Below are 16,468 nucleotides of genomic sequence, written 5' to 3' on the forward strand. Positions count from 1 at the left end.
TGTTTGTCCTGCCTTTTTTTTTTTTCTTTTAATGTTCTATTCACCAGCAAATCCGTTAAGTTCCACAGTGGTTTCTTTTCAGCACTTGACTACATTTGTCTCCTGGCATGTTAGTCCACCTTGAGTTGTATAGATTGTTAAACGTTTATAGCCACCAGTCCTGTTCCATGAACATATAAAGTTTGGTATAATTTAAAAAAACAATTTTTTTTGTATTCTTAGTGTAAAAGTAGCATTCTTAAAATATTTTGTAATACTCTGGAGCTTGTACCCCAGGCCTCCACTGAAAATGGGTTCCTGCCCACTCTGGCTGTTACCGGTAATCAAATGTCAGTAAATACTTCTGGTCTAGTACTTTTGCCTATTTTTTAGGAGCAGTGGAGTTTGCTGCTTTTGGTTTTATGTTTATAGTGCCTTGCATTGTTTCAAGACGCATTGCACACTTAACTGTTTTAGAACAAGTTAGTTTTACAGTCTTGTAAAATATTCCTAGGTAGTGAATTTCACTTGTGCATAGAAGACTTGGGATTGTTTTTGTACACAGACTCAGTGCAGGCCTTCCCTTGTGTGGAAACAAACCATGAAAAGTAAGACTTTCTCTTTCTTCTGGTACACTTGCTTTGTGCATCACCTTTGGGGCATGTTTGAGTGTCTAGGAATGACCATCAGAAATACTAACACAGCACATGAATTTAGACAAAACAGGATTACAAGTGTCCGTGAAGAATTTGCTCTTTTTTCATAGTATAGTCTTAAGAGTGAGTGGATGTCTAAGAAATGTTATTTTAATGCTCTTCCCCAGTCTCACTAACCCCCAGCAGCATGAATGAACTTACAAATAGGGGTCTCTGCTTAACCATAGGAAGTCACTCTCTCCCTTAAAGGAAGGGAGTACGTTGCTTCCAGTTGTTATGAATTTGCAACAGTGCTAATTCCATTTTGAGTACTGTTTCTGCTCTGCTCTCCTGTGAGGAAGCAGGTTCAGGATGTTGAATAAACTAGGTCATTCGTGAGACTTATTGATGTGGGCAAATCCAAGTCAGGGAAGTGTATGCGAGGCAGCTGTAGTCAGAAGAGTTGCTGTAATGTCAAACCGTGATATTTATTGTACATATTAGTGGCACATTTAGTTATTTTATTATAACACTGATCCATACAGGAGATCTATATTATAGGACAGGAAGCAGGAAAGTAGACATATCATGCACCCAGTTTTTTTTTGTGCATTTTTGACTATTTCCCTTGTATGGAAGTCAAATATGAGTTTCTGTAGTATCACCTAGCACTTTAGCATGGGATATTACATCACTCAGGGTATGATGTAATGAGATTATTGAGATTTGTAGTTTTGCTGCTATGCAGCATTACAATGTAAATGGGATTAATTTTCATTTTTTGGGATGCAAGATTAGAGAATTACTAAGCTAGGTTTCTGAACACTTTTAATAAATGTTGGCAAGACAGAAGAGTGGAATAGTTAGCATACTGTACCATGGTGATATGTTTGCTAGTGGTGTACAGATTGAATGTACTAGAGAGTAGAGGGCCAAGATTGGAGTCATGAAGGATCCCAATGGGTAGGAAGGAGGGGTAAGAGTTTAGCCATATCAGTGATTGGGCTCTTCCTGCAAGACAGGTTTTAAACCAGGCGAGTGATGGGGTGTCAAGTCCCAAAGTGGATAACCTGTTGATTAGAAGGCTTTGTGATATTGTATCACATGCCTTGGAGAGGTTGAAGAAGAAAATAAATACTTGTTTTCCTTTATTTTTGTGTTGATTTGTTAGAATTGTAAAGCTAAGGGCTGTTGGGTTTTGACCAAGCCACAGTACCACAGTTGTGTTGGAGATGCGAGGTTATCAAGTATGTACTTAAGGAGCTGGGAGTGTTTTTAAGTTTTTCTAGTATCGTAGACAAGGGAGATGAGTTGGCAACTGGTGTAAAGCTGGAGAGTTCATTTAAATTTCCTCTGCTGTGTAATGGAAGAATGTGTTTCTTCTGTAAGGTAGGAACATAGTATTTTAGGTAGTCCAATCTCACCTTCATTTTTACATATGGGTTCAGAGCCGATCCTCATCTCAGACTAGGACGATTTTCAAGCTCTAAGATGTCTGGTTGGCTCGTGGCTAAGCAGGTATCCCATGTTGCACCAGTGCAGTCCCCAGATCTCGCTTTGCCTCGCCGACGAGTTCGAATGTGCTTCTTTTGGCTCTGGCTAAGTCTTTTGCATTTTTACATTAACTAATGTTTTTTGCATATTTACTGGAAAGATATATATATATATATATATATATATATATATATATATTTTTATATATATATATATATATATATATATATATATATATATATATATATATATATATATATATATATATAACTTTACCTTAATTGTCTTGGGGTCTTGTGTGACCTTAGTAGTAGTTAGGCGCAGTTGCACTTTGTCTAGATTATTAGTTTTGGCAGTTTTGTTTTCTTGATCAATAGGGGCTCCTATTGATTAATTTACTGTTAATCGGTTATTGTTAACTGGTGGTCTTTGGCGGGGATCCGCTAAACTCTTAATCACTGTTGCAGTTGCAAATTTTTTCCTGCTTTATTGAACGTGTGTGTGTGTGGTGTCGTATACTTGGTCTTTGACCTGTTTAACTTGGAGGACCTAGTCCTCGTTTAATTTTTCTGCAAGGCTAGGCCTGTTTAGTTAAAGGGACCTAGTCCTCAGTTATTCTTCTCTTTTCTCCTCTGGTTTGCTTGTGTGTTTGCAATGTCTAAGGATAGCAAGGAGAAGAAACCCTCTGGGTTAAAAAAAAAATGTATGAAGTGCTCCCAGAAAATGTCTTTGACGGACGGCCACAGTAGCTGTGTCTACTGCTTGGGAGCCATCCATTTGCAGGAATCATGTTTGTTCTGTCATGCTTTCTCTCCTAGAGTGTTGCAGGAGAGAAGGGACAAACTGATACTCAGGGTCTTCTGAAGCAAACTGGCTTCATCGTCTTAGTCTTCAAAGTCAAGATCTGACTCAAAATCAAAAGGTTCAAAAAGGCCTTCTCTGGCACTGGCTGGTGTTTCGGAGCCGCCTTCCATATTAACAATCTGACTCCTCGGTCTTCGGAGCCGAAGGAGAGCTCCATGGTTTCAGAGTCTGTCACAGGTGCTTCAGTGCCAACTGCTGAACCTTTGGAAATAGTTGACTCTTCTGCTCTGAGCCAGTCTGTAGAGTCCCTACCGGTGTCCTTGCTGATCAAATCTCCAGTGCCTGCTAGGTTGAGATCCCCAACTTTGTCTTCCAGATCTTCCAGGAGTCTTTCGGAAGAAGATGTGGAAAGGGTAGTACTGAGACTCCTGAAGTCATCTGCTCTGCCTAAATTATTGTTGGCTCTGACCCAGTCGGCTCCGGAGCCACTTGAATCAGTTTTGCCTCATCTGTGATTCCTCCTCCAAGCCATGTTGGCTTTTTGGAGCCGGAGGCGTGTTACCCTCTGTTCTGGCTCTCCTAGCTGTTGCATTGTAGCAGAGTTCGGCTCCAACATGCTCTGCTCCGTCCGTCGTGTCCAGGGACCGAAGCTCTTCTGTCGTTGCCGATGAGGGTTTGAATCTATCTTCGGCTGTTCCGAGCCTTCCTCTCGGTGCTTCCGCCAAGGTGAGCTCGTTCCTGAATCTGTCTCTGAGCCGATGGCTCGGGCCCGCACCGCCCTTTGCTCTTCAGAGCGGGGATGGTCTTCGGAGCCGGAGACGTCTGATTTTGAAGTGATGAGTGTGTTGTCAGTCTACAGCCCCTGCCAGTGGCACAAGCACTCTTCCCCCCCCCCCCAGGGCTCCCACTTTGGTCTCAGTCCCTAGTCTCTCCGGAGACAGCAGAGACCCGCAACCTCAGGAGCCACTGGTTGGTGGGGCCCCACTCTTCCGGGGCCTCCCCAGAAGGTCCTTTCGAGGAGCCCCCTCGGAAGAGAGTATGCAAGGGGAAGTTATTGACTCCCAGGATGAGTCTCTGACATTGGACACTGACCTCGAAGTCTGAGGGGTCCCCCAAGTCATCCTCTGATGTCTCCTTTGTGGACATTCTAGAGATCCTTAAACAGAGGTGTGACTGGCCCACTGTCAACCCTTCTGATGAGGAGTCTGTGCATCTGAAAGCTTTCGGGTATCAACCCTCTGCCTCTTGGATGTCTCCACCTTTCGACGACCTAATGGATCTGGTTAGTCGGAAGGTGTGGGATACTCCCGATGCCGTGGAGCCAGTTCCTAGAAGACCAGATAAGTTCCTGTCTGCCCCTCCTGGAAAATAATTCTCGTCTAAGGGCGTTCCCGTAGATGCCATGGTGGTGGCAGCGGCCATGAAGGAGTTGGTGGAGACTCTTCCTCTGTTCATTCGCCAGTGTTTTGACAGATTTGGGTAGCGTGTATTTAGTTCAGCTGCTTTCACACTTAGATCTCTGAACTGTCTTACCCATTTCACGAGGTTGCAGAGGGATCTCTTCAAGGAGTTAGGAGATTCCATACAGGGTGCTTGTCCTGAGGGAGTCACTGATAGGATCTCTGCTCAGTTGTCCACCCTAAATTCGGTAGTTAACTCCTCCATGGCTTAACTCCCATGCGGCTGATGGAGCGAGCAGAGGGTTCAGGAGTTGCCCTTGAGTGCCACTCCTGGATGCTTTGTGTAACTTTGTGGAGCCTTTAAGTTCACCTTCACCAATGCCTCATTTGATGGTTCCTCCTTGCTTGGTTCCAAGGTGAAAGGAACACTCACCGGTGTGAGCAGGAAGGAAAGACTCTCTCTGCCGTGGGAGTCTGTTTTTACGGTCCCCTCTCGACCATACCCTATAGGTCAAAAGGGAGGTAAAATGTGGTTCAAAAAGTCCCAGAGGGCCTTTTCGGACACGCACAGTGAATCCTCCTTCAGAGGAGGAGGAAATGGTAGATGTCGAGCAAGGCCGTGATTCCTTTAGAGGGCTCCCTTATCAGCTTCTTATGTGGGGCCCGACTATGCTTTGGGGCCAGTCGGGGGTCACATCTCTTTGTATTCAGAAGTCAGGCTAAATATATAACCCAAGACAAGTGGGTACAAAGTTGTTACAAGAGGCTATATCATACCCTTTTCCCTTCCACTGTTTGTTCCCAAAAGATCCCAGATGGTTCCACCCAATCACAGGGATCAGGCAACTGTGGAGATCAACAAGTTGCTCTCAAGAGTCATCCAGCCCATCCCAGCAGACCAGACAGGATCTGAACTTACTCCACGATGTTCATCGTGGTTTCACTGTTGCAGTCATTACCTTGGGTTATCCTGCTGGCAGGCTACCCGCAGTCGGCCAGAATTCCAAAGTCTAGGTCTGGCATCGGTTGCTGTAGACTCTTCCCTGACGTCAGTGCGCCAGGGGTATAAAAGATGCAGCCGATGCCATTTTCTTCAGTCTTGCCGCATGGTGCCCAAAGCAAAAGCAGTTGGCAAGTGCCGGTCAGCCGACTCCTGAGATTTTCAAATCTGAATTTCAGAACTGAAGGCTTCATTAAAGCTAAGTACCCCGTTGGGGAAACTTTTTTTTTTTTCTTGCTCCAGACCGATGTCAGAAAGTTAACAATTGTATTTCTTGTGGGAAGCAAATACCTCATAAGGATTTTCACTCTTACTGTATCCCTTGCCTAGGCCCTTATCACAACGTTGCTAGCTGTCTGTTTTGTGCTAGATTCAACCAACGCACTATCAAGCTGCCTGTTCGATTTTGCATTTCATTACTTTGGTCAAGATTTAATTACATAATGCCGACGGAACAGCCGACAACGGCGTTTACAAAAAATGCAAGGAGAAGTATAGGCATTCGAGGTCCAAAACTGACAAAGCCTCTTCTAGGCCAGTCGCCGGTTCTCAGTGAGGCACTTTGCAGCCCCTGGCGCCTACCTCAGAGCCACAGGCCGCCACGGACTCCCACGTGGAGCCGACTGGGCCTCTGAAATTCAAGGTATTGGACACACTGAAATCAATCCTCAGATGGGTCCGGAGCCGCTGAGCAGGCATCTGCTTTGAAGGTGTCTTCAGACCTACACAACTAAATGTTAAGCCATCTTCAGCTTCAAAGACCAAGACTAAAGCAGCTCTAAAGACAAAGAAACAAGTACAGCATTCTCCTACTCAGACTTCCATGCCTAAAAAAACAGATGCTCAAAATGGCCGAAGACTTAATTACTTTGATCAGGGGCTCCCATTCCTCCGGATAAGAGGCCTAGGCAAAAGACAGAGTATGATTCTTCTGATCAGGTATCTATTTCCTCTGGATTCCTCTTCTGACCAGGATTACTCCATGCTTCCCTATGAGGATTCTGATGCTGAAGAATCCATTCCTTCAGCTTCTCCTCCTGATGACTATTCTTTTGGGGAAACGCTGCATACTATGAGGGAGCATTTCCACTGGGAGAGCCACTGGGACTGTCCCCTGACTCTTTACCCCCAGCACCTGCTAAGCCAAACAGATACTACAGGATCCCGGATTCTCATAAATTCCTTTATAAAAACCCCGCTGCTGACCCAGAAACTATTTTTCCGTGCCCCAAGGGGGTTAAAGCTTCTACTGCAAAAAACCCTGTCCCCTCTGCTAGGGATTCTAGGGCTCTAGACAGATGGGGGGGGGGGGGAGTTTACACTTCTGCCACCCTGGCTGTAAGGGTTTTAAATTGTCAATTTCATATGCTTAAATATCAGCAATATTTAAAGGACCACTACAGGAAAATAATTCAAGAATATATATGTTTTCACTTTTCCTTAAGTTTGGCTCTTTGCAAACCTGTATGTACCACAGTGAAGTAGTAAATACTAATTTTATTCTGTTTGTACCCGACTGCCCTCCTGGGGGGCAGACATCCTGATGAGAATTAGTTCAGTTCTAAAAGAAAATCTAGCCCATAATACACTGCAAGTCCACTGTATTTGAGATTTTAGTGCCCATAGCTGTACTGTTGCAGCACTGTTCCATTCACTTATAATGGAAGAACTGAGATGAAAGGCTATTTTTCAGAGGCCTCGGTAAAAGTATAATTCACTGTCATGCAGTGCTTCTTACAAATGTTTTTCATGCTGATGTTACACATTCTGTGAAAAAAGCTTCCAGAAATAGTGTCTTTGCTGAGATATCAGCCTTTTTTTAGGCATTTAACTTTGATATGCCTCAGTTTCTTCTTCAGTTACTCCTCCCATATACCAAGCCCCTGCTAGCAAGAGTATCACATTTCCTGCCCTGCAAGGTTCAGCTATTCAGTCAGCTTTGCATGACAGTACACATTGAACAGATTTGCTTGCTGTCTGCCTGGTGTGCCAATAAAAATGTTCCCTCATCTCTCTTACTCCTATCATCTTGAATAGCACCTTTACAGTCATTCATGTTACAAAAATGATTTTTCTCAATCCTTCATGTAAAGGAGTTTAAGTATTCCTTTATGCCTGTAACATACGCTGATTACCATTCATCTTTTCCACTGACAGATTGGGCTATGTTTGCAAAATAAAAAATAAATAAATAAAATAAAAACCACAACTATAAGAATATAGACATTTGCCTTACATAGATTTTCAGTCCTTGGCATTGTTTTCCCTTATGTATACAACCGAGTTCTCCTTATATTTCTGTGTACTACTGCTACTGTCTGCTCATATTCGGGGTAAATTTTTTTTAAATTCAAATTACATTATTTCCTTCATGCTATGCAGTGCCTTCTCCTAATGTTGTGAAGTGTGCATACTGTTGGTCTTCAATGTCAACTGTTGTCCATTGCAAGCTGTCAGTATAAGTTTCTCCATTCACTGATATCCTGAATTTCACTACCGCCCACAATGTTTCATACTACTGCAGTGTTTTATCTACCTGTATGTTGCATTTCTATAAGCATATGAATATACTACTTACAGCAAGGATCAAACCTAAAAAGCCATTTAGCTATGAACAACAACAATGAAACAAATGTGATGACAGCAGTTATTAGAATTGTACATAAACATCTACTCGTATGAATTATACATAAACATCTAATATGAATTATACATAAACATGTACTCGTACCAGAGGGATTGTCTATGGCTTCAGAAAAAACAAAAGTGTGCAAAGCTAAAACGTTGGGTGTTTAACAGCTGCTCTGTAACATCAAAGTACAGGCAAGCCAGATGCTGTACAAATTCCCCATGGCCTCAACACTGCTTAATGACAAATAAAATAGCTTCTATAAATTTTGAACAAGAGCAATCATGTCAATAAGCCACCTTTCAGTTACTTGCCTCAAGTGCATAATTTGTGAAGGCATATGAATAACAATGGCTTGCTTTTCAGTACATGAAGGGACCAGCTCAGCTGACAGATATCATGCTGAGAGAGCACTCCATTATGGCGACATCACCACTCTTTGTATCTATAATTCACTGTTCAGCAACATAAGATGGAGGTGCGATGCATATGCCTGTGAACCCTAAATCACAGGCAATGGCTTATTTGCACACAGAACTAACCCAGCAATAGTATCAAATCCCAGTCTCCCATTTTCCTCCTTGGCATCTTCCTGTGAAGCCAGAGCTTTTGGTTCAGGAAGGGAGAAACATTCTACATCCTTATCTTCAGTCTCTCCATTTGGCAGCTTGGCTCATTGTATGACTCTGTCCTTTTCTTCCCTTTCCCAGCAGGTGGTTGATGTGCTGAGGGAGGCCAGGAGGCCTGGCACTAAGAAGTCTTATGCTGTCAAATGAGAAAGCTTCTCTCATTGGATGCAAGCTAGAGGGGAATCTTCTTCTCGGCCTACACTTCCTCTGATCTTTTTCCTCTATCAAGATCCATGCTTCAGCCATTTCTGCTCATTTTCTTTTGAACAACCCATTTTCTCTCATTCCCTGATGAAAATGTTTCTTGGAGGTGCTTGCAACTTAAAACCTCCTAGAAGGGCGCCTACTCCAGCCTGGGATCTTAATTTTGTTCTAGAGAAACTCACACTTCCTCCTTTTGAGCCAACTGCCACTGCAGATTTAAAGTTCTCTCGTGGAAGACTGCCTTCCTCTCGACTATAACTTCAGTAAGGAGGGTTTCAGAGCTGCATGCTTTGACTGTGGAGCCTTTTATTTTCCGTGCAGATAGTGTCTCTCTGAGAACCAACCCCTCCTTTATGCCTAATGTGGTTTCTAACCTGACTCTTAATCAGTCCATACACCTTCCTACCGTCTTTCCTAATCCTCTAAATAGAGGTGAAAGAATCCTACATTCTCTTGATGTGCATAGACAGCTCAGGTTTTACCTGGACAGGACTAAAGACCTTCGGAAATCAGCAGAGTTATTGGTCAGTTTTGCCACTGAAGCCCAGGGTAAGGCTTCTAAGCAAACCATTTCTAAATGGATTGCTCATTGTATTACTTTTATTCCTTTCATGGCAAGGTTCCTCCTCAAGGGGTTAGGATCCACTCAGCTAGAGCAGCTTCCACTTCAGCCTTTTTAAGGGGTGTCCCTACTAAGACATTTTGGAGACTGCCACATGGTAGTCTGTTCACACTTTCACAATTCATTATTTGCCTTTGTTTTCAAGAGCCAGGGCAGGGTTTGCCATTGCTGTTCTGCAGGGCATTATCTCCAATCCTTGATTCTGATGGTTTCCCTTCCTTTTTCTGTGGGCTTATCAACCCATTGGTTAGGACTGCAGCAATGAAAAGCGATGAACGTAGTACAGTTATCTACACTTACCATAAATGTAGATGTTAGTGTGTTCACTTTTGCAATCCTGGATGTTCATCGTGTTACACTGCTGCAGTCATCACACTTGGATTATCCTGCCGTCAGGTGGTCCCACAGTTGGCCAGAGTTCCAAAGTCTTGATCCGGCGTCGGTTGCTGTCGCTTCTTCCCTGATGTTAGTGCACCAGGTTTATATAAGATGCATCCGATGCCATTTTTCCAGTCTTTCTTGCCGCACGGTGCCAGAAGCAGTTCGCAAGTGCCGGTTGGCCTACTCCTGAGATTTTCAAATCGAATTTCAGACCGAAGTCTTCATAAAGCTAAGTACCTCGTTGGGGAACCTTTTCTTGCCTCAGTCCGATGTCAGAAAAAGTTAACAATTGCATTTCTTGTGGGAAGCAAATACCTCATAAGGACTTTCATTCTTATTGTATTCTTTGCCTAGGCCCAGATCACGACGTCACAGGTTTCACAGGTTGTCGGTTTTGTGCTAGGTTTAATAAACAAACTATTAAACGTCTGTTTGATTTCGCCCGACATTATTTTGGTAGGAAATTTAATTATACCATGCCGAAGCAACTGACAACCGGAATGCATAAGCAAAGATAAGGACAGGCAGCAGAGATCCAAACCAGACTCAGAGGCCTCTTGCTCGCCGGTTCTCCAGTTTTCATTGAGGCCTCACGCCCCTGACCACCACTGATTTAGAACTCCAGGCGACATCCAATTCACAAGCTGAGATTGCTAGGCCTCCACTACCTTTACCTCCAGGCCCTTCCGACTCCATGCCTGAAGGAGATTCCGGTGCAGATGAAACGCCTTCATTTGCAGAAGGCATCTTCAGACCGACTACACTCACTATTAAATCCTATGCAAAACTGAAAACTCCTTTAAAAACAAAGACTGTACAGCAGTCTCAGTAAAAGGCACCATGCCTAAGAAACAGATTTTAAGATGGCTGAAGACTTAATTACCCTAATCAGGGTTCATCATCCCTCCTGATAAAAGGCCAAGGCAGGAGGAGGACTAAGCTTCCTCTGACCAGGTTTCAATTTCCTCAGACTCTTCTGAGGAACAGGAATATTCCTTTCCCCCTTATGAAGATTCTGATGCTGAAGAGTCTATCCCTTCTGCATATCCTCCAGAAGACTACTCTTTTGGGGAAACCTTTACTATGAGGGAACATTTCCACTGGGAAGGCCAGGATTACTCTGATTCTAAGAAAAGGCTCCGAGTTCCTTTTGCTACCCCAGCACAGACTACTTGCTATTCCACCTGTGTTAGACATTGTGGATGATGTTTATTCAGAATCTAGCCTTAACCCAGATTCACTACCTCCTGCACCAGCCAGACCAGACAGATACTACAGAGTCCCTGACTTACACAAATTCCCAGTATAAAAGCCCTGTTGCTGACCCAGAAACCATTTCCAGGGTCCCAAAGGGGTTAAGGCCTCTATTGCTAAAACTCCCTGGTGCCCTGAAAGGGGATTCTAGAGCACCAGATGATGGGAAAAGAAAGTATATCTCAGCTACTTGTAGCTATGAGGGCCTTAAATTGCTGCCTACATGCTGAAATATCAACAATATCTGATGTCTCCAATTAAAACAAAAATGCTCGCACATACAAAACAGCCAGATTACAAGGAAATGCGAGATTTGTTGCTTTAGCTGAACAAGTGGGAAAACATACTTTGCAATGTGGGATTTGATTCATTGAAGCTTCTTGTAGAGCAGCAGTGACAGGGTCTGTCATAACGTAGGGCATGCCTGGTAAAAGAACAAACTTTACCTTGATCATGTTAAAGCAAAGTTATTGGATGCACCTTACAGTAGGATGTTTTATTTGGTGTAAAAAGCAGAAGTGTTTAAAGAAAATGGAGGATAAGGCAAAATCAATGCAGACTGTCAAGGATTTTACAGGTTCAACCTCCCCTCAAGCTTCAACAGAAATTGGCCAACCAAAGCTGGTCCTTTCCAGCTCTGCCAGGACCACACATGAGAGGGCAGATACAGACACCCAAGGGGCAGAGGTTAGCCACAAGGCTGCTACCAGTCTCACAATGGGGTGCCACAACCCAAAAAGGAGGAGAAATCGGTCTCTAACAGAAGGACAAACACATCGACTTGCCCCTCGGACTCACCAAGCAAACCTTTGGCAGCCCTCAGAAAACTAGCAATTTTGCAGACGACAGGCATCACAAAAGACAAATGGGTCCCAAATATTGTATCTCCTCCTCAAGGGTACAGAGTCCACTTTCACACTTGCCAAGGATAAAAGAAATGCTAAACCCGGCTACCAAATCAAAGGGCAGAGGTGAGAGTCATTCAACAGGTTCCTACACAGAAGCAAGGACAAGGATTTTACTCAAGACTTTTCTAGTTCTCGGGAAGGACAAAGCCTGGAGACCCATTCTGACCCTCTCACCCTAAACACATAGCTGTGTATCCAATTCAGAGATGTTAACATCTACAGCAACTTCTTCCAATGTTGGCAAGAAGGTTTGGCTAGTAACGCTGACCTCAGGGAGGCATACCTGCATGTCCCTGTCAGACAAAAATTGCAGAAGATACCTCCGATTTTATTGCAGGTTCAACCCATTACCACTCCTCTGCAGTGCTCCTTGGCTTATCTACTGTGCCCAGGGTCTTCACAAAATGCCTGGCACCAGTAACCGCATACTGCAGACAAAGAGGTATTCAAATATATCCATACCTGGACGACTGCCTTATTCAAGCAGAAAGCAAGGACATTCCTATTAAAGCATTCATGCTTGTCAAAACCTACTAAGTTGCCTAGGGTACACAGTAAACTTTCAAAACTAGTGCTCCCCACAATACATAATATTCCTGGGTGCCAGCTAAATACAACAAGCCCAGATGGCTTCTCATGCCAGGCAAGCAAGGACAACTGACTCAATACTCTCATGGCATCTCTTGCATACTACTAATACCACGGTGCAAACTGCATATGAGGAAATTACAATGGTATCAGAAAAGCTGCATGGACTCAACGCGAGCCACAGCTTGAAACTAATTCCACTCATTCCCTGCCTCAACAGGAGTTTTGGCAGGGCTCAGGCATCGCCACCTCAAAGTAAGGGTCAGCCTTTTACCTACCCACAGCCAGGCAACCTAACAGATGCATCGGATTATGCCTGGGAGCACATATGGTGACAGTGTATTCAGGCAAATGGTCTGTAACCCAAAGGCATCTACATATCAAAAAGAGATGCTAGCTGTACAAAATGCCCAAACAGCTTTCAGGGACCCTCCTACATCCAGGACAACTCCCAATAAAGACGGGACACCACCACAGTGGTGGCATATGCTGGGCAGAACACACTCCCTACCCCCATGCAGACAAGCAATGACCTTGTGGAACACAGCACTGACCTACCAAGTTCAACTATAAGCACAATTCCTGCCAGGAAAGAAAACACAACCTGGCAGACGCATTTAAGCAGAAAACATCATAGGATCCTCACGAAAGGAAGCTAAGATCCACAAGCACTCAAGAATGATAATCCTCAAAATGAGCCCAGACATAGATGTTTGCTTCCCCCAAAACCAAGCTACCAACTACGGAATTTCTGCACAAGGACATACCACACACTAGCTTCTGGAAAGTGGACACCTCCCCTCATTCAGTTGGAAAACATTGACAGGTATGCCTCTTTCCTCCACTGCCTCTTCTGGCAAAGGTGCCAAGGAAAGCCAGATTAGAGAGGCCACAAATGATACTCATTGCTCCAGACTGGCCACGCCCAACACTGGTATCCAATACTAAGGAACATGGCTCAAGGCCCACCATGATTTTACCATAATTCTTCACCTGCTCACTCAGCAAAACAGATTCTATAAAGCCAGCTCAAGATTCTTAAATCTGGCTGCATGGCAAATTGCCTAAACAACCAGTCAACACCTCTCTAAAGCTGTGATGGACGCCTATTCAGAGGCAGCTCCAGCACCAGGAAAGTCTATTTGCACATGGAAAAGATCCTGCACCTGTACCAGGCTAAAGGCCAAAACCCCTTCTTGTCCCAAATATTCCCTCAGATTCTTTCAATATTTAACTGAGATATGTTGCACAAAGGTCTTTCCTTCTCATCTCATTAAGATCCACACCTCAGCTATTTCCTCTAGCTCATTACAGCACCTGATCCCTCCCATATGTTCACATCCATTACTAAGACAGTTCCCCTCAGAGGGGCTGGGAAACATATGACCGCCTCCCGAGACCACCACAACACCAACTTGGGATCTCAACTTTGTTTTGAAAAGCTTACACTTCCTGGGCCTCTTGAACCAGCTTTCATGAGCCATGTTCCTATCATGGAAAATTGCCCTGTTGCTAGCACAACTTAAAGCAATTTAAGAGTCTCAGTCTTTCATCACTTTCATCACACAGAGTCTCTTTAATAACTAACCCTTTCCCTATGCCAAAGGCATCCAGTGGTCCCAAAACCAAACCATTCATTTGCCCACCCTTTTTATCCAAACCCCAGAACAAAGGGAAAGGCTCCTACACTCTTTGACACATTCACAGGCAATTACGCTTACTACTTGGATAAAACTAAGGCTTCTAGAAAATCTGACCAGCTCTTTGTATCCTGTGCTGCAGGATCTCAAGGAAAAGCTATCTCAAAACAGACCATTTCAAAATGGATAGGACATTGTATCCGCTTTCTGCTACACACACCATGGGAAATCTGTGCCTGGTAACATCAGGCCCCATTCGCCAGGGCTACAGCAAATATCAACAGCCTTCCCTCAGGGGGTTCCAACCAAGGATATTCCCCTCTGAGGGCTGCAACTTGGAGTTCAGTGCACACCTTTACCAAGCACCATCACTTACCCTCTCTGGTACTCTAAAACCAGAGCTGGCTTTGTCACTGCAGTCTCTGCAGGGCCTACTTCAGCCTCCAAACCCTGTTTAGTTCCACCCACCTGGCCCCTAGCTTTGGGATTCAACTCATAGATGATCAGAGCAGTGTACCACGTAACATAGTACAGTTTTGTAATGCATAATAAATGTAGATGTTAGTGTTCACACTGCTGCAGTCCAGGCTACCCTCCTCCATCCCCCTGAATTAGTTGACTTGTCTGGCACCTACTATCCCATGCAACCTCTGTGGTGTATTTGCTTGTGACTGAAGGTATAGTTTTATTTTTATATGTATATTTTTTATATAGCAATATGTATTGCCTACTTATTTGGGGGCACCTGACATCTGGGAGCAAGAAAAAACTGAAGAAAATGGCATGCCGGATGCATCTTGTATACCAAGACTGATCGCCAGGGAAGAAGTTTACAGGCAACCCACTTCTGCATCAAGACATGGAACTCTGGGTCGACAGCTGGGACTGCCTGACGGCAGGATAAACCCAAGTGTGATAACGCAGCAGTGTGAACACTCTAACATCTACATTTATGGTGGTACAAAACTGTACTTTTCCTCCCCTCCTCCTTCCCTTTCTTTCCCTAAGGTACAGGCTAAATTTGGTATTTTCCAGAATGGCTTTTTGGTTTTAAGCCTTGTTTTCTGGGGCTTTCTGACTGTAATGGCAAGAAAGACTGAGGGCAAGTGACGTTGAGTCGCCTACTCCTTTTGTATCCCCTGACGCCCTGACGTCCTTTTACAACCCCACTGACATGTTTAACGATGTCATTTTTACTTACCTTTGAGTATTCTGGGCTTATCGAGGGCTACTTCAGGAGCCAAGATACAACCCATTAAGTTAGGGACTGCAACAGTGAATACACTCCTAACATCTACATTTTATGTTGTGTACACCACTGTACTTTGCCTTATACCTGGTTTGGGGTTATCAAGTGTCAAGCATTCTTATGACATGAAGTTCTGCTGTGATAGAAACTAAACTTTCTACTCGGCATTGATGATTTGCAGTTTTGTTTGACTTTTCGGGACTAAAATCTAGAACCGCATCCATGTTTTGTGTTACACGCAAACTGGAAGGCACTGGCTCTTAACCAGTCATGCAGGTTGGCATTTATAGCCCTGGAGATGCAGCCTTGAGTCTTTATTTACAGACCTCTTGGAACTCACTTTGTTCCTGATATGTTCCGCTGAAGGACAAAGCCAAAACAGGTTCATGGACAGCGAAAGTCGGCACATGAAAGGCATATCCATTGTACTGGAACCTAATAAGGAGATTAGAAACACCCACATAGTATATATTTTGCCCACAAGAGTAACTAGGAGAACTGAAGAGTTTGTTCATTAGTACCAGTAACAAAATTACTACGCTTTTCTACTCATCCCCATAGTGCCACTGAGTCTTTAATTTAAAAAAGGCCCCATGGTTCAGCAGATGGCACTTGTGAACTCGGGCAGGTAGAGAATGGAAGTGGAAGGACATTGCATTGTGTAGAAAAGGATGCATGCATGCAAAAGTGGAGAAGGGGGTAGGTGTGGTAGTATGCTCATCCTGTTGGAGGGGAACCCAGCATGGAGAGTCAAGGCTGCTTGGAGAAAGGTCCCTTTAAGGAAAGTGAGAGGGCAGCCTCTGGTTTCAGCCCACTGCACACACCCCTTTCCAGAGCATTGATGTCGGTGCTTGTAGAGAAGTTGCAGGCATAAAGCGGTAAAAGCTTCTAGCATCCTTAATTTGTGTCTTTTGGCTTTTCCCGGGTAGGGAGAATTAAGCCTGGCGGAACTCTGGTCCGCTAATGATTAATGTAGTTGATTTTTTGCGATGTCCTGGTTACCAGCCCTGAGACACAACCTTCAACTAAAGATGCGTACATTCACGCATATC

The sequence above is a fragment of the Protopterus annectens genome, chromosome 5.part0 (genome assembly GCF_019279795.1).
Source record: "Protopterus annectens isolate FY-2018-M chromosome 5.part0, PAN1.0, whole genome shotgun sequence".
In the NCBI taxonomy this organism is placed as follows: Eukaryota; Metazoa; Chordata; order Ceratodontiformes; family Protopteridae; genus Protopterus; species Protopterus annectens.